The sequence below is a fragment of the Dendrobates tinctorius genome, unplaced genomic scaffold, assembly GCF_039654945.1.
Source record: "Dendrobates tinctorius isolate UK_male_01 unplaced genomic scaffold, ASM3965494v1 ptg000028l, whole genome shotgun sequence".
NCBI classification, from domain to species: domain Eukaryota; kingdom Metazoa; phylum Chordata; class Amphibia; order Anura; family Dendrobatidae; genus Dendrobates; species Dendrobates tinctorius.
The window spans coordinates 56,418,226-56,441,340 of NW_027361696.1; the positions used below are offsets into that span (position 1 = coordinate 56,418,226).

At 48.2% G+C, this 23,115-nt stretch overlaps 1 protein-coding gene across 2 annotated transcripts in view; it reads right to left on the reverse strand.

The window, feature by feature from the left end:
- LOC141085421 (cell adhesion molecule CEACAM5-like) overlaps positions 1-23,115 on the reverse strand; it is a 79,633-nt gene that overhangs the window by 47,751 nt on the left and 8,767 nt on the right. The gene's annotated exons all lie outside the window — the stretch shown is intronic.

A 23,115-nucleotide genomic window follows, 5' to 3' on the forward strand; every position in this document is an offset into this window, starting at 1 on the left:
CTTTGGAGAGAAATAAATCAAGTAGGTAGATAGGGCTGAACTCTACAATGGTAATGTTTAAGTGATGGGAGATGGGAAGACTTGGTCCCATTTTTACCATTTACTAAAAAATGATTTGAACTGGTTGTTAGACAGAGCGAACTTTAGTTCATGGGAGCGATGGCGAGAAACTAATTGTATAATGTCATTAGAGTTAGGAAATGTAGGCCCTTTCCAGTGGTATGCAATGGAGTTTTTTGCTACCATGCAAATATGTAAAAATACTGGTTTTAAAGAGGGTTCCCATTCTGCTATGTCTAAGGAAAGAAGTGCAGATTGTGGGCTCACAGTCATAGTAGAGCCGGCAAGTTTGCTTAGGATAGAAAAAATCTGAGTCCAAAAGGAGTGTGCTATTGGGCAGCTCCAAAATATGTGAAATATGTCTCCTTTTTGCCCACAGTTCAAACTTAATTTTCAAACATTAAAAATGGGAAATGCAAAAACCCTGATCTTTAGGAAAGCCGATATCTAAAAATTAAGAGAAGAGCTTAATCGTGTAGACTGGGACCACATCATGGAAACTGGGGATACGGAACATAAATGGAGCATGTTTAAGGATATTCTACTAGAATCCTGGAGAAAACTTATACCCTCTAGCAATAAAATGTCCATGAATAAAAAAAAATCAATATGGATAAATAAGTACAAAGTTTACTAAAACTAAAACAAAGGGCATTCAGAATCCTGAAGGCCGAGAACACAGAAGTTGCATTTCAGGAGTATAAAGATCTTAATAAAAAAGAAATCAAGCGGGCAAAGTTATCTACAGAGAAACAAATTGCCAGCGACATTAAAATTACCGTATACTCGTGTATAAGCTGAGATTTTCAGCACTTTTTTTGTGCTGAAAATGCCCCCTCGGCTTATACACGAGTCATTGTGAAGAAAGCCAGCGGGAGAGGGGGAGAGGCGGCAGGAGAAGGTGGCTGGGACATCATACTCACCCTCCTGTGCCGTCGCTGAACGTCCCCTGCATCCTCCGTTGTCCCAGGGCTGACAGCTTCTTCCTGTCTTCAGCGGTTACCTGGTACTGCTCATTAAGGTCATGAATATGGACGCCTATGGATGTGGAAGCATATTCATGACCTTAATGAGTGGTATCAAATGACCGCTGAAGACAGGAAGAAGCTGTCAGCTCTGGGACAACAGAGGATGCAGGGACGTTCAGCGCGGGCACAGGAGGGTGAGTATGAAGGAGGAGGATGGGGGAGCACGGAGGAGGACTGGGGGAGGACAGGGGAGCACAGAAGAGCACAGAGGAGGACTGGCGGAGGATGGGGGAAGCACGGAGGAGGACGGGGTAGCACAGAGCAGGATAGGAGAAGCATGGAGGAGGATGGGTGAGCATAGAGGATGACTGGGGAGCACAGAGGAGGATGAGGGAGCGCAGAAGAGCACAGAGGAGGACTGGGGGAGGACGGGGGAAGCACGGAGGAGGACTGGGGGACGATGGGGGAGCATGGAACAGGACAGGAGAAGCATGGAGTAGAACAGGGGAGCATAGAGGAGGACTGGGGTGCACAGAGAAGGACGGGGGAGGTCAGGGAGCTGAGCCATACATAGAAGGATGGGATGGGGCAGCTGAGCCATGCGTACTGGGAGGGGGGAGAGCCACACATACCAGGACAGGGATGAGGGGACAATGCATACCCGGCTTATACTCGAGTCAATAAGCTTACCCAGTTTTCCATGGCAAAATTAGGGACCTCGGCTTATACTCGGGTCGGCTTATACTCTGGTATATACGGTAATACCAAAAAATGTATAAATACATCAGTCCCAAAAAGAAAAAAAAGATGGTGTCAGCCCCTTAAAAGATGATAATAACAAGATAATCACAGAGGACAAAGAAAAAGCTGAAATATTAAAACAGGTACTTTTCATCCATGTTCCCCAATGAACTAATTGTTCCAGGGATCATTCAACAAGGCAAAAATCAGAAATCACCACCTGATATACAGTCATGGCCAAAAGTATTGACACCCCTGCAATTGTGTCAGATAATATTTAGTTTCTTCCTGAAAATGATTGCAAACACAAATTCTTTGGTATTATTATCTTCATTTAATTTGTCTTAAATGAAAAAACACAAAAGAGAATGAAGCAAAAAGCAAAACATTGATCATTTCACACAAAACTTCAAAAATGGGCCGGACAAAAGTATTGGCACCCTCAGCCTAATACTTGGTTGCACAACCTTTAGCCAAAATAACTGCGACCAACTGCTTCCGGTAACCATCAATGAGTTTCTTACAATGCTCTGCTGGAATTTTAGACCATTCTTCTTTGGCAAACTACTCCAGGTCCCTGATATTTGAAGGGTGCCTTCTCCAAACTGCCATTTTTAGATCTCTCCACAGGTGTTCTATGGGATTCAGGTCTGGACTCATTGCTGGCCACCTTAGAAGTCTCCAGTGCTTTCTCTCAAACCATTTTCTAGTGCTTTTTGAAGTGTGTTTTGGGTTATTGTCCTGCTGGAAGACCCATGACCTCTGAGGTAGACCCAGCTTTCTCACACTGGGCCCTATATTATGCTGCAAAATTTGTTGGTAGTCTTCTGACTTCATAATGCCAAGCACACGGTCAAGCAGTCCAGTGCCAGAGGCAGCAAAGCAACCCCAAAACATCAGGGAACCTCCGCCATGTTTGACTGTAGGGACCGTGTACTTTTCTTTGAATGCCTCTTTTTTCTCCTGTAAACTCTATGTTGATGCTTTTGCCCTAAAAGCTCTACTTTTGTCTCATCTGACCAGAGAACATTCTTCCAAAATGTTTTAGGCTTTTTCAGGTAAGTTTTGGCAAACTCCAGCCGGGCTTTTTTATGTCTCGGGGTAAGAAGTGGAGTCTTCCTGGGTCTCCTACCATACAGTCCCTTTTCATTCAGATGCCGATGGATAGTACGGGTTGACACCGTTGTACCATTGGACTGCAGGGCAGCTTGAACTTGTTTGGATGTTAGTGGAGGTTCTTTATCCAACATCCGCACAATCCTGCATTGAAATCTCTTGTCAATTTTTCTTTTCCGGCCACATCTAGAGAGGTTAGCCACAGTGCCATGGGCTTTAAACTTCTTGATGACACTGCGCACGGTAGACACAGGAACATTCAGGTCTTTGGAGATGGACTTGTAGCCTTGATATTGCTCATGCTTCCTCATAATTTGGTTTCTCAAGTCCTCAGACAGTTCTTTGGTCTTCTTTCTTTTCTCCATGCTCAATGTGGTACACACAAGGACACAGGACAGAGGTTGAGTCAACTTTAATCCATGTCAACTGGCTGCAAGTGTGATTTAGTTATTGCCAACACCTGTTAGGTGCCACAGGTAAGTTATAGGTGCTGTTAATTACACAAATTAGAGAAGCATCACATGATTTTTCGAACAGTGCCAATACTTTTGTCCACCCTCTTTGTTATGTTTGGTGTGGAATTATATCCAATTTGGCTTTAGGACAATTCTTTTTGTGTTTTTTCATTTAAGACAAAGTAAATGAAGATAATAATACCAAAGAATTTGTGTTTGCAATCATTTTCAGGAAGAAACTGAGTATTATCTGACAGAATTGCAGGGGTGTCAATACTTTTGGCCATGACTGTAACTAGTTTAACAGAAGAAGTATACAGTACCTGCGTTTGAGCAAATTAAACATTGACAAATCCCCTGGCCCAGATGGCATTCATCCATGGATACTGAGGGAATTGAGCTCAGTAATTGAGAGACCACTGTATCTCATATACTTAGACTCTTTTGTAACAAGGGTGGTCCCACAGGATTGGAGGATAACTGATGTGGCACCGATATTTAGGAAAGGTAAGTAGCAATTCTCTCGCCTTGACTACTGCAACCCCCTGCTCTGTGGCCTCCCCTCGAACTCTCTCGCACCCCTCCAATCTATTCTAAACTCCGCTGCCCGACTAATCCACCTGTCCCCCCGCTATTCCCCAGCTTCTCCCCTCTGTCAATCCCTTCACTGGCTCCCCATTGCCCAGAGACTCCAGTACAAAACCCTAACCATGTCATGCAAAGCCATCCACAACCTGTCTCCTCCATACATCTGTGACCTCGTCTCCCGGTACTTTCCTGCACGCAACCTCCAATCCTCACAAGATCTCCTTCTCTACTCCCCTCAATCGCATACAAGATTTCTCTTGCGCATCACCCCTACTCTGGAACTCTCTACCACAACATATCAGACTCTCACCTACCAATATATTGCCGAGAATAATATAATCAATGATAACTAGCATGGATTCATGAAGAATAAGTCATATCTGACTAACATGTTGGGTTTCTATTAGGAGGACAGTGCAAATCTGAATGTTGGTAATGCAGCTGATGTGATTTTTCTGGACTTTGCAAAGGCATTTTACACTGTATCACATAACAGCCTTATACTGAAGCTAGGGAAGCAAGGACTGGGGGAAAATATATGCAGATGGGGTAAGGAATTCGCTAAAAGACAGGAAACAAGAGTTAATACAAAAATGGTGGGGGGAACAAGAGGCGCAATAGTGCCCTATCACTAGTGACACTAGAAGTATGAGCGGTATAATACAGTTCCACTCACCTATTCCAGTTGTGTAACCCACAACTGGCTTGAGAGCATATCACAGAATCAGCTGCTGCAGGACCTCCACCAACCACTCGCACGTGGAAAAACCTTCAGAAAGTTGTGGGAAGCAGGGTGTGTTGCAGTCCGCGCTGCTGAGATTCACAAATCACCTGGGATGCAAGATGTTGTAGCAGTGTACTCCTTTATTTCCTCCTACGCGTTTCGGCGCCCTTCCTGGCACCTTCCTCAGGAATATCCCTGAGGAAGGTGCCAGGAAGGGCGCCGAAACGCGTAGGAGGAAATAAAGGAGTACACTGCTACAACATCTTGCATCCCAGGTGATTTGTGAATCTCAGCAGCGCGGACTGCAACACACCCTGCTTCCCACAACTTTCTGAAGGAAACAAGAGTTGTCATAAATAGTACATACTCTAAACGGGATATACTGTGTGTGTGTGTGTGTGTGTGTATATATATATATATATATATATATAGAGAGAGAGAGAGAGAGAGAGAGAGAGAGAGAGAGAGGGGAGTGGTACTGTGCAGTGTATATATACAGGACAGGAGGAGTGGTACTGTGCAGTGTACTGTATATATACCGGACAGAAGGAATGGTACTGTGCAGTGTATATATACAGGACAGGAGGAGTGATACTGTGCAGAGTATATATACAGAGCAGGAGGAGTGGTACTGTGCAGCTTATATATACAGGACAGGAGGAGTGGTACTATGCAGCGTATATATACAGGACAGGAGGAGTGGTACTGTGCAGTGTACATATACAGGATAGGAGGAGTGGTACTCTGCAGTGTGTATATATAGGACAGAAGGATTTGTAAAGTGCAGTGTATAAATACACGACAGGAGAAGTGGTACTGTGTCGTGTATATATACAGGACAGGAGGCGTGATACTGTGCAGTGTATATATACAGAACAGGAGGAGTACTTTGCAGTGTATATATGCAGGACAGGAGAAGTGATACTGTGCAGTGTATATGTATATATATATATACATATATCTATATATAGAGAGGAGTGGTACTGGGCAGTGTATATATACAGGACAGGAGGAGTGGTACTGTGCAGTGTATACACACAGGACAGGAGGAGTGGTATTGTGCAGTGTATATATACAGGACAGAAGGAGTGGTACTGTGCGTAACGATAATGTAAAGCATCATGTATGACTTTTCCAGAACATTCCAGAATCTTCCATTCTCTACACTTTCTAGAACGATGCATAGCTGCCCAGAGACAAGCGACCCCCCTTCACTTCCCCCTTGTCACACATTGTAGCTTTGTGTTCTCCCCTGCCTGCATCTTCACACACACACTCAGTGAAACCTGAGACTACAGCTCACTTACTCCTTCCTGACCCCCCCTCCTCATTGCAAGGAATGTCTTTGTCTAAAACCCATTTGCTTGCTGTATGTATGGGAGAAATTAAAGAGGCCATAACTCGGACCCCGTCAATGACAGAAATATGAAAATAACATACTGTATCTGGTACGTGAGTCAACTAAGCTCCGTAGCCTGTGTTTTTCACGGTTCCAGCACCAACAGAACCAGAGAAATGGATTTCTCCTGAACCGAGGTAAATAGACAGCCAGTGTCTGGAGTCCTTAGAAAGCTAATTTCAATATAAGATGAATGATGGTTTTGCTGATATTCTGCTAGGTTCTCAAGCCCAGTTATGATTATTAGAAGTTTTCAGAACCAAGTCTGCACTCTGAGAAAAGGGGAGGGCGGCCATAACTCAGCCCTTTAGTGATGTCACAAGCCCAGGGGTATAAGTCTGCAACTAAGCCCCCACTGTTAGTTGCTGCCTAGATGCTTCTGCCTCAAGACCCCAATGCATTGTGATGTCTGGCTCCTGCCCCCAGCATGGTTTTGCCTAAGATGATCTGACCATCATGTGAGTTTTTCCTTTCTGTCTTAATCCTCTTTTTATCTGTAATTGCTGTGTACATATTTTAATTGTCATATTGTGAAATCTTTTTATATCTCTGTAAACACTGCCTACCTTTTTTGGAGTAAATATAAAATGTATTACTTCCATCTCCATGCTCTATACCAAACTTTCATGTGCCTAAAAGTTAATTGCGCTACTAATTTGGGTTGGCTTCGTACCCCTTTATTAATTTAAATATTTATCGAGAAAATCTGAAGCTGGTGGCAGCGAAGTGTGCTTTGGCTAGGTGGGTAGCGATGGCAGTGACGGAGCGGGTTTTATAAGCACATTGTGTGGCTGCAGCCAAAGCATTTATAATTCCCTTGCTGCAGCGTGCCTAATAGCCAGTGCACATCACATGGCCCGTCCGGCGACTATTTATCCTAGGTGCAGTTCTCTGACTGACCTGAGGATAAGGGGGCACCGGAGAGCTGCGAGTTCCAAAGTGGAACTGGAAAGTGGGATATACATAAATCCCGGCGGTTCATGATATGGTGTGGCAGTGGTGGGATAATGATGGGAGCAGAGTGGTATAAACAGCATAAGGGCTCTTATTGCCCTTTGTGGGTGGTGGCAGATCAACACCATGAACAAAAACAAAGCCCAACTGACTGCGGCTCTGGTGCAACGGGAAAATGCCCAGAGCCCAGGGGGGCGAAGAAGCCTGCCCAACTGACAATGGTTCTGCAGCAGAGGCCCCACCCCTGAACGCTGTCCCCACGTGCAATCCGGACAGATTGGAACCCTACCTGCAAGCGGCCTTGGACGAACTCCCTGCCGATGACCGTGATGTACGGGTGAGGGTGATCCAGCAATACTGGCAGGAGGCTCGAGCCGAGCACCAAGCACAGTGAGAGGCCGACCAGCGGGAGGCCCAAGCTCACAGAGCCCCTGAACTGGAGGTGCTCTGGCAGGGGGAATACCCTTCACAGCCCGGAGCATTGAGCCCAACAATGCTCAGATACCAAAGCCCCGGCCAGAGCATTTTCCCGTGATGGAAAAGGACGGAGACTTAGACACTTTTCTGCAGGCCTTTGAGAAAGCCAGCAGACAGTACCAGCTGCCTATGGGACAATGGGCCAGGTACTTGACCCCTGGGCTAAAAGGCAAAGCTCTGGAGGCATTTGCTTCTCTTCCGTCAGAACAAGATAGCAACTACATCGCCATCACGCAGTCCCTGATCGCCAAATATGGGCTGACCCCTGATGTATACCGAAAGAAGTTCCAGAACCTCCAACTTGGCCCACATGACCGTTATAGTGATGTGGTGCAAGGACTCAGGATCCACTTTAACCAGTGGATCCACGGACTTTCAGTGGACACCTTTGAGCTGCAGAAAGACCTGATTATCAAAGACCAGTTCTTACATCTTTGCCCAGCTGAGGTCCGACAGTTCATACTGGACCGAGAGCCAACGGATGCGGACAAAGCAGCACAGATCGCCGACACCTATGAGGCCAACGGGAAGCCAGAAACACGGAGGCCAGTGACCGCCAGGTGGAGAGGGGGTAAACCTGCAAACAACCCCAGTGCCCTTGCCAGCCGTCCCTCCAGAGGCCCTGTCTCTGTTGCCAACCCCAGGCCTACTTCTGACACTCGCAGGTGTTTTTCCTGCAATTGGACAGGTCATCTCAGTGCCACCTGTCCGGAGAGGCAGAAGAACCCCCACTAGCCAAGGCCTACAGGCCCAATGCCTCTGTTCTTTTGGTGGGTGGCGTGGTTGGGAGGATTGATGACAACATGCAGCACATCCATGTGGGGACCAGTTTCGCTAGAGGCCTCAAGGACACCGGGGCCGAACAAACCATAATCCGACCCGCACTGGCAACCCGTGAAGAGATGATTGATGGGAAAACCCTAACTGTCACCGGGATTGGGGGCGTCCGCTGCCCCTTGCCGATGGCTCGGGTTTTTCTTGATTGGGGTGCTGGGAGCAGGGTGAGGGAAGTGGGGGTGTCCGAAAACCTGCCCACTGATGTTTTGTTGGGGACTGATTTGGAGAGGATGGTCGCATACTATGTCCCTGACATCCCTCCCCCATCTGATAATAAGGATAACGTTTACTATGATGATGATGGGAAACTGAATGTGTTACCTGACAATGCTTTATTGAATAATGATGCCTCTAATAACGATTCTTTCCCTAGGAATGATGCCGATAGTGATGTATCTGTGCCAACTGATCCTGATAACTATTTTATGAAAAGGTTGATGTGTCCACAGGAACAGGAGTGCTCAGCCCCGTTGCTCTGTGTAGTGAGACGGCTGAGGAACCCCTAGCAGGAGCAAGCATTGGTGCTACAGGAAATGGGGAGGTGCATGGGAACCGTGACAAAGGTGATGCCATGCCACTGACCAGTGCCACCGAGGAAGGTAACGTGCGCATAAGTAACACTGCTCCTGAAGTGTTGGGGGTGAATGGGGAGGTAGAGCCCATAGCAGTGCCGGCTGATGGGTCTGTAAAAATCCCCGGGGAGACAGCATACGTAGCCGCTGTCACCCGCAGTCAAAGTGCCCGGAATGCAGGTAGCACCCTGCCTTCTGGACCCTCCTCCGCTACAGGAGTGACTGAACCAGAGGTGGACCCAGAGCAGGTCCCAGAGGGTCCCAGGGATGAGGGGACCTTGACGTCATTTCTGGCTGCCTCCAGCCGGGAGTTCCAGGCCGCTCAGCGCCCAGATGCGAGCCTTGAGAAATTGAGACACCTCACTGAGACGCCCACCTCCGTGACTGATAAGGAGAGGGTGTTCTGGGAACGAGGAAGGTTTTACCAGGAGACAGTACCCAGAGAATCCCAAAAGGAGTGGTTGAGGGAAAGACAGCTGGTAGTGCCCTATCAATTTAGGGCTGAGTTGTTACGGATTGCCCATGAGATACCACTTGCTGGACACTTGGGGATCAGCAAAACAAAGGCCCGGCTGTCTCAACACTTCTATTGGCCCAAGATGGGGACAGACGTGACCCAATACTGCCGCTCTTGTGTCACCTGTCAAAGCGTGGGGAAGGCGGGGCCTGCTCTTAAGGCTCCCCTGATCCCTTTGCCGGTGATAGAGGAGCCTTTCCAGAGAATCATGGTGGAAATTGTGGGCCCGCTGGCCATCCCCAGCAGCTCTGGAAAGCAATATATTATCACCATGGTAGACTACGCTACCCGGTACCCAGAGGCAGTAGCTCTGTCCTCAACAAGGGTGGTTAAGGTGGCGTATGCACTGGTGACCATCTTTACAAGGGTAGGATTTCCCAGGGAGATGCTCACCGATCAAGGGACCCAATTCATATCTCGCCTAATGGAGGCTCTCTGTAAGAAAATGCAGGTGACGCAGCTGGTATTGAGTGCGCATCACCTACAGACCAATGGTTTGTGTGAACGCTTCAACGGTACCCTCAAACAGATGCTCTGCATGCTGGTTGAGACCCAAGGGCGCGACTGGGAGTGGTATCTCCTACACCTGCTATTCGCTTACAGAGAAGTTCCACAGGCCTCGACGGGGATCTCCCCCTTCAAGCTCCTTGTATGACAGGTGAGTCCGGGGACCCCTTGGGTTGGTAAGAGAATCCTGGGAAGATGAGCCAAACCCCCTGAAGTGTCCACTGTGGATTATGTCATGCGCTTCCGTGACAAGATGCAGACCTTGATGCAGTTGGTACATGACAACATGGTGCAGGCTCAGGCTGACCAGAAGCACTGGTACGACCAGAACACCTGGGAGTGGACCTACCAGGTGGGTCAAAAGGTGTGAATGCTGGTCCATGTACCAAAGGATAAGCTTCAGGCAGCCTGGGAAGGCCCGTACGTCGTCCACCAACAGCTCAACCCGGTCACCTACATGGTCACGCTTTACCACGCTCGGGGTAGGCGCAAGGCCTTTCACATCAACATGATGAAGGCTCACCACGAACGTGAAGCCTGTGCCCTACCGCTTTGCATCCTACCCGAGGAAGGGGAGGAAGACCCTCTCCTGGACATGCTGGCCCAAGCCAAGACCGGTGGGTCCATCGAGGACATGGAGGTAAGCGAGATGTTAAACGTACCCCAGCGGTCGCAATTGTTGGCCACATTGGAACTCTTCCGGACCGTGTTCTCCAACCGACCCGGATGGACTAAGTTAGCAGTCCACGAGGGGGACACCGGGAATCATGCCCCACTACGGCGAACACCTTATCGGATCTCTGAGGAGGTGCAGCAAGTTATGTGTCAAGAGATCGATGAGATGTTACAGCTGGGGGTGATTCAACGGTCCCAGAGTGCGCGGGCCACATCTGTAGTCCTCGTGCCCAAAAAGGATCGGACCACCCGGTTCTGCATGGACTAGAGGGGGCTCAACGCCATCACAACCTCTGATGCTCACCCGATGTCAAGCATCGAGGATCTGCTTGAGCGGTTGGCGAATGCAAAATACATATCCATCATGGATTTGAGTCGGGGATACTGGCAGATTCCCCTGAGCCCTGCGGCGCAGACGATATCCATCTTTATCACCCCCTTTGGACTGTAAGAGTCCACGGTCATGCCCTTCGGCATGAAAAATGCCCCTGCCACTTTCCAGCGGATGGTCAACCACCTGCTTCGGGGACAGGAGAAGTGCGCCGTAGCGTACCTGGACGACATTGCCGTTTTCAGTTCCACCTGGGAGGAACACCTTCAGCAGCTCCAGGAGGTGCTCAAGCATATTCAACAGGCAGGTCTGACCATCAAGCCGGGAAAGTGCCAAATGGGCATAAGCAAGGTCCAATACCTGGGACACCGGGTAGGCGGGGGTTCCATGAGTCCAGAGCAGGAGAAAGTGGGCGCAATCGTGTCCTGGCCCACCCCCAGGACCAAGAAACAGGTGATGTCCTTCTTGGGCACTGCAGGGTACTATAGGTGGTTTGTACAAGACTATAGTGCCCTTACAAGACCATTGACGGACCTCCGAAAGCTACCCCAAACAGTCGACTGGACAGACGGCTGTGAGGCCTTCCGAGCTTTGAAAACAGCCCTGTGCAACTCTTCAGTGTTGAAAGCAGTTGACAGCAGTCACCCATTCCTGGTACAGACCAACATCAGCGAGTTTTGCCTCGATGCTGTGCTCAGTCAAGTGGACTCGAGGAACCAAGAGCACCCGTGTTGTATCTGAGCTGGAAACTTCTGCCGAGGGAAGTGGCATACTCTACCATCGAGATGGAGTGCCTGGCCATGGTCTGGGCACTGCAAAGTTTGCAGCCCTACCTGTATGGGTGCACCTTCATGTGGTAACTGACCACAACCCTCTGAGCTGGCTGCATACAGTGTCCGGAACCAACGGAAGGTTGCTACACTGGAGACTTGCCCTCCAGCAGTACGACTATACCGTACAGCACAAAAAAGCAGCAAGCATGGAAATGCTGATGGGTTGTCTCACTGGGGTGAACCCGCTAGGTGCGCCTGGCGGCGTACCAACAGGTCCTGCCTCCTTAGTGCACTCTAAAAGGGGAGGTGTAACGATATTGTAAAATATCATGTACGACTTCTGGAACATTCCAGAATCTTCCATTCTCTACACTTTCTAGAATGATGTATAGCTGCCAAGAGACAAGCGACACCCCTTCCCTTCCCCCTTGTCACACATTGCAGTTTTGTGTTCTCCTCTGCCTGCATCTTCACACACTCAGTGTTAACTGAGACTACAGCTCACTTACTCCTTCCTGACCCCCCCTCCTCATTGCAAGGAATGTCTTTGTCTAAAACCCATGTGCTTGCTGTATGTATGGGAGATATTAAAGAGGCCATAACTCGGACCCCGTCAATGACAGAAATATGAAAATAATATATCTGTTACGTACGTCGACTAAGCTCTGTAGCCCATGTTTTTCACGGTTCTAGCGCCAACAGAACCAGAGAAATGGATTTCTCCTGAACCGAGGTGAATAGACAGCCAGTGTCTGGAGTCCTTAGAAAGCTAATTTCAATATAAGATGAATGTTGGTTCTGCCAATATTCTGCTAGGTTCTCAAGCCCAGTTATGATTATTAGAAGTTTTCAGAAACAAGTCTGTACTCTGAGAGAAGGGGAGGGCGGCCATAACTCAGCCCTTTAGTGATGACACAAGCCCAGGGGTATAAGTCTGCAAGAGGAGAAGAGGTACTGTGCAGTGTATATATACAGGACAGGAGCAGTGATACTGTGCAGTGTATATATACAGGACAGGAGGAGTGGTACTGTGCAGTGTATATATACAGTACAGGAGGCGTGGAGCTTAGCAGTGTATATATACAGGACAGGAGGAGTGGTACTGTACAGTGTATATATACAGAACAGGAGAATTAGTACTGTGCAGTGTGTATATGTATATACAGTATAGGACATGAGGAGTAGTACTGTGCAGTGCATATATACAGGACAGGGGAAGAGGTACTGTGCAGTGTATATATACATACAGGGCAGGAGGAGTGGTACAAATTCAAATTCAAAGAAGCTTTATTGGCAGGACTAAATCTACATTAGTTTTGCCAAAGCAAGTGTACAAAAGGGGATAGGGACTGTAGGGATTTTGGGTAGGGGCTGTCGGAAAGGTGGATGGGGGGATGGGGGCAGATCCAGAATGGGGCTATAGAAGTCCATGGCATAGGGAAGGTGGATGGGGGCAGATCCAGATTGGGGACTATTGAAGTCCATGGCATATCTAAGTTCTCTTTCTCGCAGTCTGACATTCGCTCACATACCGCGCCGCTATCTCCACTGCTCTCTCTTCTTCCCCCAGCAGGATATTTATTTTCTCTTCCTCCTTCATGGTGATGAAATCCAGGAAGAGATGTGAGAGTCTCCTGAAGTGAGTGTCCCTCACTGTTGAGTATTTGGAGCAGTGTGGCAGGAAGTGGATTTTGTCCTCCAGGGCCTCCTGGTCCCAGTGTTGGCACAGTCTTTCCTCCCTGGGCTTGTAGCTCTGCCTGTGTCGGCCGGATTCAATGGCCAGACTGTGGGCACTGAGTCTATATCGGCTCAGGATCTTGCGGTCTCTGGGCTCCGGGAGATTCTCCAGGTATGGGGCCAGTCTGTAGTCTCTCTGTAGACTCCGGTACATGGTCAGTTTCTGTGAGCTGTTGATGTCGTTCTTCCAGTCACTTACGTACCTCTCCTCGCCTTCGTCTACCATCTTCCTGATTCCGGCTTTTGTCAGGTTGTTGTGACTGGTGTTTTGGTCAGGTTGGGTTTGGGTGGGCTGTTCCGAGGGTCCTGGTTTTTCTGTTTCACCTACATGTCAGGGCTTTATGGTGATGGGAGCTTGGATTGCTCCTATGTAGATGAGCCCAGAATGACAGTGCCCTCTTTAGAACCGTTAGGTGTAGAGAGAATCTGCCCAGCTCGGCCCGGCAAGCACTGCTGGAGGTGCTCCGATGGACTTGGAGAAGGTGCTTGCAGAATTCCATGTGGAATAAATTTTCTGTTGGGCTGGAATCCCACCTTGACCAGTCTGGGTAGGTGTGAGGACCCCAGACTTCACTGCCATTCAGGAGGATTGGGGCGATGATAGAGTTGAATATTTTTAACCAGACCCTCACTGGTGGCTTCAGATGGTAGAGTTTTTTTCGGATGGCATAGAAAGTTTTGCAGGCCTTGTCTTTCAGGGTCTCTATGGCTTGTTTGAAGCTCCCTGACTGGTGAATCTCTAGGCCCAGGTAGGTATATTTGTCCGTTCCTGTAAGGGCGCAGTTGTTGAGGACAAATGAAGGATGCCGGTCTGATTTTCTCTTTCTCTTCTGGAACACCATGATGTTGGTTTTCTTTAGGTTGACTGGTAGTGCCCAGGTGGAGCAGAATTTCTCCAATATTTTCAGGTTGTCTTGGAGGCCTTTCTCGGTTGGTGACAGAAGCAGCAGGTCATCTGCATACAGCAGGAATTTCACCTGCGCATCGTGGAGGGTGAGACCTGGTGCTGTGGAAGATTCCAGAGCGGTAGCCATCTCGTTGATGTAAATGTTGAAGAGCGTTGGGCTTAGGCTGCAGCCTTGTCTGACTCCCTGGCTCTGCTGGAAATAAGCCGTTTGTCTGCCTTTCACACTCACACTGCAGAGGTTCTCAGTCTTGGAGCTTCTGATAACATCGTAGGTCTTTCCTCCTATTCCGCTCTCCAGCAGTTCAGGAATAAGCCTGGCTGCCACACCGAATAAAAGGCCTTTTTAAAGTCCACGAAACAGGCATATATCTTCCCGTTCTTTGTATTGTGGACGTGTCTCTGAATGAGGCTGTGCAGGGTGTACATGTGGTCAGTGGTGCAGTGGTTTGGCATGAACTCTGCTTGGCTCTTGCTGAGGACATTATGCTCGGTGCGGAAACTGAGGATCCTCTTGTTCAGGATGCTGTTGAACAGTTTTCCCAGGTTGCTGCTGACACATATGCCTCTGTAGTTGGCTGGGTCATATCTGCCCACATTCTCTAGAGTTGAGCGAAACGGGTCGGTCATATTCAAAAATCGCCGACTTTCGCTGAAGTCGGGTTTCATGAAACGAAACCCGACCATAGCGTGAGGTCGGCCACGAGGTTGGTGACCAGAGCGCCAAAGTCGCGTTTCAAATGATGCTTCCAGCGCCCTTTTTCAGCCAATGATGGAGGACGCACACTGTGGGCAACGTGATGACATGGCATCGGTCACCACCATCTTTGAGAAGGGCATGCAAGTGATTGGCTGGCTTTGTGTGGCGTCACAGGGGCTATAAAAGGACGTGAACGCCGACCGCCATCTTACTTATGGCGATCTTAGCAGAGGGAGAGCTGCTGCTGCTGCTGATTCTGTAGGGAGAGTGTTAGGCAGGGAAGAAGAACCAAAAAACTGCTTCTGCTGTTAGCGATTTCCAGTTACAACACAACACTTTGTGTGCAATGACAGGGGAGGCTATATTTTTGTGCATCAGCTCTGTTGGTTATTAGGCTCCCTGATAGCTGCATTGCTGTTTGCACACTGCTGTGCAAATTGCTTTTTTAAAAGCAAAAATACTTTTCTTCCTCTTTTCTGCACAGTTACCAAGGGCTCAATTTTCCACCCTTTTGTGTGCAGCAGTCCTGCTTATTAGGCTGCCTGCGTCCATACTTGAACTAAGAGCATCATTGTCAGCGTCCTCAAATCTCTAGTGAGATCCAAAATCTCACCAATCCTATAGACACTCTCCACCTTGTCATACACCATCCAATTTCAGCCTACATTGAGGCGTAATCTCTCCTGGGCCTGAGACAATAGTTCTGCGTCCTCAAATCTAAAGTGAGATCCAAATTCTCATCAATCCTATAGACACCCTCCACCTTAATAATAATACTAATAATAATCTTTATTTATATAGCGCCAACATATTCCGCAGCGCTTTACAGTTTAACAGTTTCAAAACACAAGTCATAAGTAACAACGTTAACAATACAATAATTAAAGCAAAGTAAGACGAAATAAGACGACCCTGCTCTGAGAGCTTACAATCTACCATGAGGTGAGGGAGATACAAAGTACAGGTGTGTATTTACAATTGTATATTTACAATGAAGGTCTAGCCATCTTGAGGGAGTGAAGGATGGATGGAGATGGTGAATGGGCTATACACGCACACTTACACATAGAATGACTTTGATTAGTGAACGTGATAGGCTGCTCTGAACAAATGTGTTTTGAGGGAGCGCCTAAAACTATGCATATTGTGATTAGTCCTAATTTCTTGGGGTAGAGCATTCCAGAGGATAGGAGAAGCACGGGAGAAGTCTTGGAGTCGGGAGTGGGAGGTACGGTTTAGAGCAGAGGTTAGTCGAAAGTCGTTTGCAGAGCGCAACGATCGGCTGGGCCGATAGACAGAAATGAGGGAGTAGATGTAGGGGGGTGCCACACCGTGGAGAGCTTTGTGGGTGAGAACAAGTACTTTGAATTGGATCCTATAATGAATGGGCAGCCAGTGTAATGACTGCCGAAGAGCGGACACGTCCGAGTACCGATTAGCCAGATGGACGACCCTGGCTGCTGCATTAAGTATGGACTGGAGAGGGGATAGTCGAGTGACGGGGAGGCCAATTAATAGAGCATTACAGTAATCCAGGCAGGAGTGGATCAATGCTACAGTGAGGGTTTTTGTTGTTTCCATGGTGAGAAAAGGGCGGATTCTAGAGATGTTCTTTAGGTGTAAGCGGCAAGAGTGGGCAAGAGATTGTATATGGGATGTGAAGGAGAGATTGGTGTCAAACATAACACCCAGACAGCGAACCTGCTGCCGGGGAATTATTGTGGTACCACCCACTGAGAGGGAAATGTCAGATTTAGCGAGGTTAGTAGATGGCGGGAGTAGAAGAAGTTCAGTTTTGGAGAGGTTGAGTTTCAGATAGAGAGTGGACATGATATTGGAGACTGCGGACAGACAGTCACTGGCGTTCTGTAGTACAGAGGGGGTAAGGTCGGGGGAAGACGTATATAGTTGTGTGTCATCCGCATAAAGATGGTACCGAAAGCCAAATCTGCTGATGGTCTATCCAATTGGGGCTGTGTAGAGAGAGAAGAGAAGGGGGCCAAGGACTGAGCCCTGAGGTACCCCGACAGCAAGAGGAAGAGGAGATGAAGCTGAGAGAGAACAAAACACTGAAGGAGCGGTCAGAGAGATAGGAAGAGAACCAGGAGAGAGCAGTGCCCTTAATGCCTAGTGACTGGAGCCTAGAGTGTAGGAGATAGTGGTCAACAGTATCGAAAGCTGCAGATAGGTCAAGAAGAATGAGCAGAGAGTGGTCACCCTCACGTTTTGCTGTCAGAAGGTCATTGGTCACTTTGATGAGTGCAGTTTCAGTCGAATGTAGGTGGCGGAAGCCGAACTGTGAAGGGTCTAGAAGGGAGTGAGTGGAGAGGTAACGGGTAAGGCAGGAGTAAACTAGGCGCTCCAAAAGTTTAGAGATGAAGGGGAGATTGGAGACTGGTCTGTAGTTGTTTGTGCAGGATGGGTCGAGAGCGGGTTTCTTTAGTAATGGAGTAACGATGGCGTGTTTGAAGGAGGATGGGAAAATGCCTGAGGAGAGGGAGAGATTAAAGATTGTAGTTAGGTGGGTTGTGACGACTGGAGAGAGAGACTGCAGGAGATGTGAGGGAATGGGGTCGGTAGTGCATGTAGTCGGACGAGAAGAAGAGAGGAGTCTGGAGACTTCTTCTTCTGTGATGGGATCAAATGTGGAAAGTGAGCCAGGGGAGATGCAGGATGGGATGGGAGTCACAGTACTTGGTGGTTGGGAGCAGATTTCCTGACGGATATTATCTATTTTTTCTGTAAAGTGGGAGGCCAGGTCATCAGCACAAATGTCTGTGATAGGGGCTTGTGCTTTTGTCCTGAGGAGGGAGTGAGAAGTGTCAAAAAGTTTCTTGGGGTTGTTGGCTAGTGAGGAGATCAGGGTGGTGAAGTAGATCTGTTTGGCGAGGTGAAGGGCAGCATTATAGGTTCTTAACATAAATTTGAAGTGGATGAAGTCTTCTGGTGTGCGGGTTTTTCTCCATAGGCATTCAGCACTCCTAGAGCATTGCTGGAGAAGTTGCGTTTGCGATGTGAGCCAGGGCTGTTTTACTCTGTGCTTGGAGGTTCTGAGGGTGAGGGGGGCTACTTGGTCAAGGGTGCTTCTAAGGGTGTCATTGTAGTGATGAACAGCCAGATTAGGACAGGAAAAAGAGGAGATTGGGGACAGTGATGAGTGTAGGGAGTCTGAAAGTGTCTGAGGGTTAATGGCTTGTAGATTTCTGACTGTGTGGTAGGTAGGAGTGAGCTGGGGTGGGCGAGGATTTGTGAGCGTGAAGGAGAGAATGTTGTGGTCAGAGAGTGGAAGCGGTGAGTTATATTTAGGTGGGAGATTGAACAGAGCCGGCCGAAGACCAGATCAAGGGTGTTACCGTCCTTGTGTGTCTCAGAGGTTGAACGCTGTGAGAGGCCTAGAGAGGTGGTTAGTGATAGAAGTTGGGATGCAGATGTGGAAGTAGGGCTGTTAATGGGGATGTTGAAGTCTCCCAGGATAAGGGTTGGAAGTTCTGAGGACATGAAGTGCGGCAGCCAGGCTGAAAAGTGGTCAAGGAAGTGGGTGGGTGAGCCTGGGGGCCGGTATTTGACTGCTACTCTGAGGGAGAGGGGACGGAAGAGCCTGATGGTGTGGACCTCAAAAGAAGGGAATGAGTGATGGAACTGGGGGGATGACCTGGAAAGTGCATTGTGGAGACAGGAGTATTCCGACTCCACCACGATGTCTGTTTGTGGGTCTCAAGGAGTGAGAGAATTGTAAGCCACTGTAGGAAATGGCAGCAGGAGAGACAGTGTCAGAATCCTGAATCCAGGTTTCAGTGAGGGCCAACAGATTAAGAGAGTTGTTCAGAAAGTAGTTGTGTAGGAAAGGAAGCTTGTTACAAGCAGACCGTGGATTCCAGAGGGCACAATTAAAAGATGGAGATGAGGGAGTGCAAGTAATATTAATAAGATTATTATGGTTTCGATATGAGGTAGGGTAGGGGTTGAGGTTGGGGGATGGTGGACCAGGGTTGGGGGAGATGTCCCATGAAATCAGTAGGCATAGGAAGATAAAAAGCAAATAGTTGTTGGAATTGTAAGTAGTTTTTTTCTGCGATGTGTTTGGGCAAGATGGGCTGAGGTTTCTCAGGAAGGTTAGGAGTGCATGGGAGCTGTACATGGGAAAGGGAAGTATAGAGGGGTTGATGTGTATGAGTCATGATGGAGGGGGGATAGGGTGGTGAATGTGGATGGCAAAGTAACACAGGAAGATAAAAATAAAGCACATGGTTAAAGAGGAGAGCAAAGTGTGGGTTACCTGACTCCAGCCCTGACTAACTGTCATGTATAACTGCCGTTTTCCAGATGCTTAGCTTCTGTGATGCTTTGCTTATGGGATGCTTGCGTGCTGCACCCCACACTGCGTGCTTCCCCTTAGGAACTACTACATATGTAGGCCACACTACAGGGTCAGGAGAGAGGGATTGTGGGAGCTGGTTGGATATAATTTGGCAGCTGGGGCCAGCACACCAGGGTATGGTTAGATGATCAAAGGCACTAGACCAGGCTGTGTCAATATGCTATAGCACCTTCAACCTGATAAGATCTAGAGAGGCCGCAGTCATGGATCTAAAACAGTAAGTATTACATAGAGTGCAACAAATGAATTATACCAAAGCTTTAGCAAGCACATTAAAATATGCAGCAAAATGGTAAAGCAGCAGAAGTATGGAGTTGTACCATTTGGATATAATGCAGCAGAAAAGAGAGGCAACAGAGGTGGGAAGTTGTACCATTCAGGCTACTTGCTAGCAGTGAATGGGGTAAATACATGCAGGGTGGCTCAGTTGATTGCCATTTGGATATAATGCAGCAGAAAAGAGAGGCAGCAGAGGTGGGAAGTTGTACCATTCAGGCTGCTTGCTAGCAGTGAATGGAGTAAATACATGCAGGGTGGCTCTGTTGATTACCATTACCTTGTCATTCACCATCCAATTTCAGCCTGTTACATTGAGGTGTAATCTCTCCTGGGCCAGAGACAATAGTTTTGCATCCTCAAATCTATAGTGAGATTCAAATTCTCACCAATCCTATAGACACCCTCCACCTTGTCATACACCATCCAATTTCAGCCTGTTACATTGAGGAGTAATCTCTACTGGGCCAGAGACAATAGTTCTGTGGGTCGCCCTCCCAGAGCGGTGGGTGTTATGAGCTCATTTTCTGCTCCACTAGTTGAGAGTTCCCCTTCCGTTCTCCCTCTGGTGGTGACGGGAGGTGGTGAGGTTGCTTTGAGTGGTAGTGAACTGCCACCTGGTGAGGAAGATAGTGATTGGATCTCTGGAGTATCAGACTGGATATAAGACAGCCGACGCCCTATCCTGTTGCTGGTGATTCAGTCTGTTTCTCAGGTCTAGGACTCAGCACTGTTCCAGTCTTCTAAAGATAAGTTTGTTTTTTGCTAATGTTCACACTTGCTCTTGTTGGTCTTTTCAGTTTTTTGTGTGGTCAGCCAGCCCGGCTGGGCTGTGCTGAATTTCTACTCTTATTTGCCAAATTGCCTTTTTTTGTCCCTTATTAGATTGGCCTCTTTTTGCTCTGTCTCAGAATATTTCAGAGTGCTGATATAGTGGGAGAAGTCTAGTGACTTCAGGGTTAATTTTGCTATCAGTTGTGTTGGACATTTTGATATGGGTCCAAGTGGTGGATAAATTGTCTCTCTCTCTCAGGAAAAGGCCCAGCGTTTTTCCAACCGGCATAGGACCATTGGTCCCCGGTTTAAAGTGGGTGATATGGTTTGGTTGCCGACTAAGAATATTCCTATGCAGGTTGCATCTCAAAATTTAAGCCAAGATTTATTGGACCTTATAGGATTTTGGAGATTCTTAATCCTGTTTCTTTTCAATTGGCTCTTCCAGTTACGTTCAAAATCCATAACGTATTTCACAAATCACTATTGAAGAGGTTTGTTGAGCCAGTAGTTCCTGTGGCGGCACCTCCTGACCCTGTCTTGGTTAAAGGCAATATGGAATATGAGGTAGAGAAAATTACCTCAGACGGAGACTCCAGTATTTGGTCAAATGGAAGGGTTATGGCCAGGAGGATAATTCTTGGGTCTCTGCCCCTGATATTCATGCCAATAAATTGGTTCGTGCTTTTCACCGGGCCCATCCTGATCGGCCTGGTGGCATGGATGAGGGTTCGGTGACCCCTCCTCAAGGGGGGGTACTGTTATGAGCTCATTTTCTGCTCCACCAGTTGAGAGTTCCCCTTCCGTTCTCCCTCTGGTGGTGACGGGAGGTGGTGAGGTTGATTTGAGTGGTAGTGATCTGCCACCTGGTGAGGAAGATAGTGATTGGATCTCTGGAGTATCAGACTGGATATAAGACAGCGGATGCCCTATTCTGTTGCTGGTGATTCAGTCTGTTTCTCAGGTCTAGTACTCAGCACTGTTCCAGTCTTCTAAAGATAAGTTTGTTTTTTGCTAATGTTCACACTTGCTCTTGTTGGTCTTTTCAGTTTTTTGTGTGGTCAGCCAGCCCGGCTGGGCTGTGCTGAATTTCCACTCTTATTTGCCAAATTGCCTTTTTTTGACCCTTATTAGATTGGCCTCTTTTTGCTCTGTCTCTGAATATTTCAGAGTGCTGATATAGTGGGAGAAGTCTAGTGACTTCAGGGTTAATTTTGCTATCAGTTGTGTTGGACATTTTGTAGGGTTTTTGGCAGACTGCAGACAGTGTCTTTCCTTTCCTGTCCTTTCTAGTTAGTCTGGCCCCATCGTTTGCTCAGCCTATTTTCCTGCCTTTGTTTGTGTTTTCATCTTTTTTCACCGTCAATACATGTGGGGGGCTGTCTCTCCTTTGGGGTCTGCTCTGGGGCAGTTAGTTTTCCCCTTTTCCTGCTTTAGGCTTATTTAGTTTCTCTGGTTGTAACGAGGCGTCTAGGACCACCGCAGGAACGCTCCATGACTGCTGTTAGTTGCGTGTTAGGATCAGGCGTCTGCAGTCTGCATAGTTACCAACCTCTTTGGTTTTCTGAGACTTAGCTTGTTGTTTTTTATTTCCTCCTCGGCTACCCATTCACAACAGGTGGGGTACTCGGTACCAGATCGATGGCAGCGGGATGTGTCACAGCAGCAGTGACCCAGTCCGTGGCCCTGGGCGCCCAAGTAATGGGGGAATGGAAATGGTGGAATGTAGTTAATGGAATAGTTCGTGATGCCACCTGTGGTGTTCGGCAAGTGAAGTGTGAGGCCGATGCTGCATGCAGATCCTCTGGGGCTGGTGTTGTGTTGCAGGGCAGTGTAGATGTGGCATTAGAGGAGAGGCACAAGCGGTGTAGAAGCTGGTACCCAGATGTAGCGGTGCTGGGTGTGTTGGCTTGAGAATGAATGGAGGACACCAGGGCTTGCAGTTCCAAAGCTTTACTCACAGTCTGTAGTACACACAGGTGCCTGCCTCTGTGCCGTGTCCTCCAGGTCAGAGACCCCAGGCAAGATGGAATGCTCCCTTCCAACACTCCGCCAACATGTGCCTTTCTGAACGTCTCCTCTATAGCGCCTTTAAGTGTGAAGATCTCCTAGTACTGAGTTACACTGGAGTTCCTCCTGACAGATGTTCCCAAGAACTCTACTTGTACGGCAGACAGCTGTAGCCTGCTTCGGGGACTCTCTACTCCTGAGTCCCGGCTCTCTATCCGTGTTGCTGTTGTGCCCCAAGTCTTAGATGGGAGTAGTGCATTTACAGCTCACTATTCCACCGGTGTCTGCTGCAGAACCATAAGTGTCCATACAACCTCGGGGACCGGGCCCCGGCTTTGCGCTTAGAACCTATAGGCAGGGTTCTTCCTCTAACCCACATCCTCTCTGTTCTCTTATACTCCTTCGTTCCGTACTTGTCTTTCTCTCTCTTATGGAAGCTCAGATTACAGTTCAATGTCTTTCTCCTTCTGTCCTTTCCCGTGCCAGCTGGCTCAGATCACTGAGGCAGCTGCAGCACTCCTTCCTCCATCCCTCTTCCAGGGATCCTAACTCCTCTCCGAGTGACCTTCTCTCTCCGACTCCCACTCCTGACTGACCTGTTATTCTAAACCTTCCCGCTCTTTTATGTATTCTAAGCTCCAC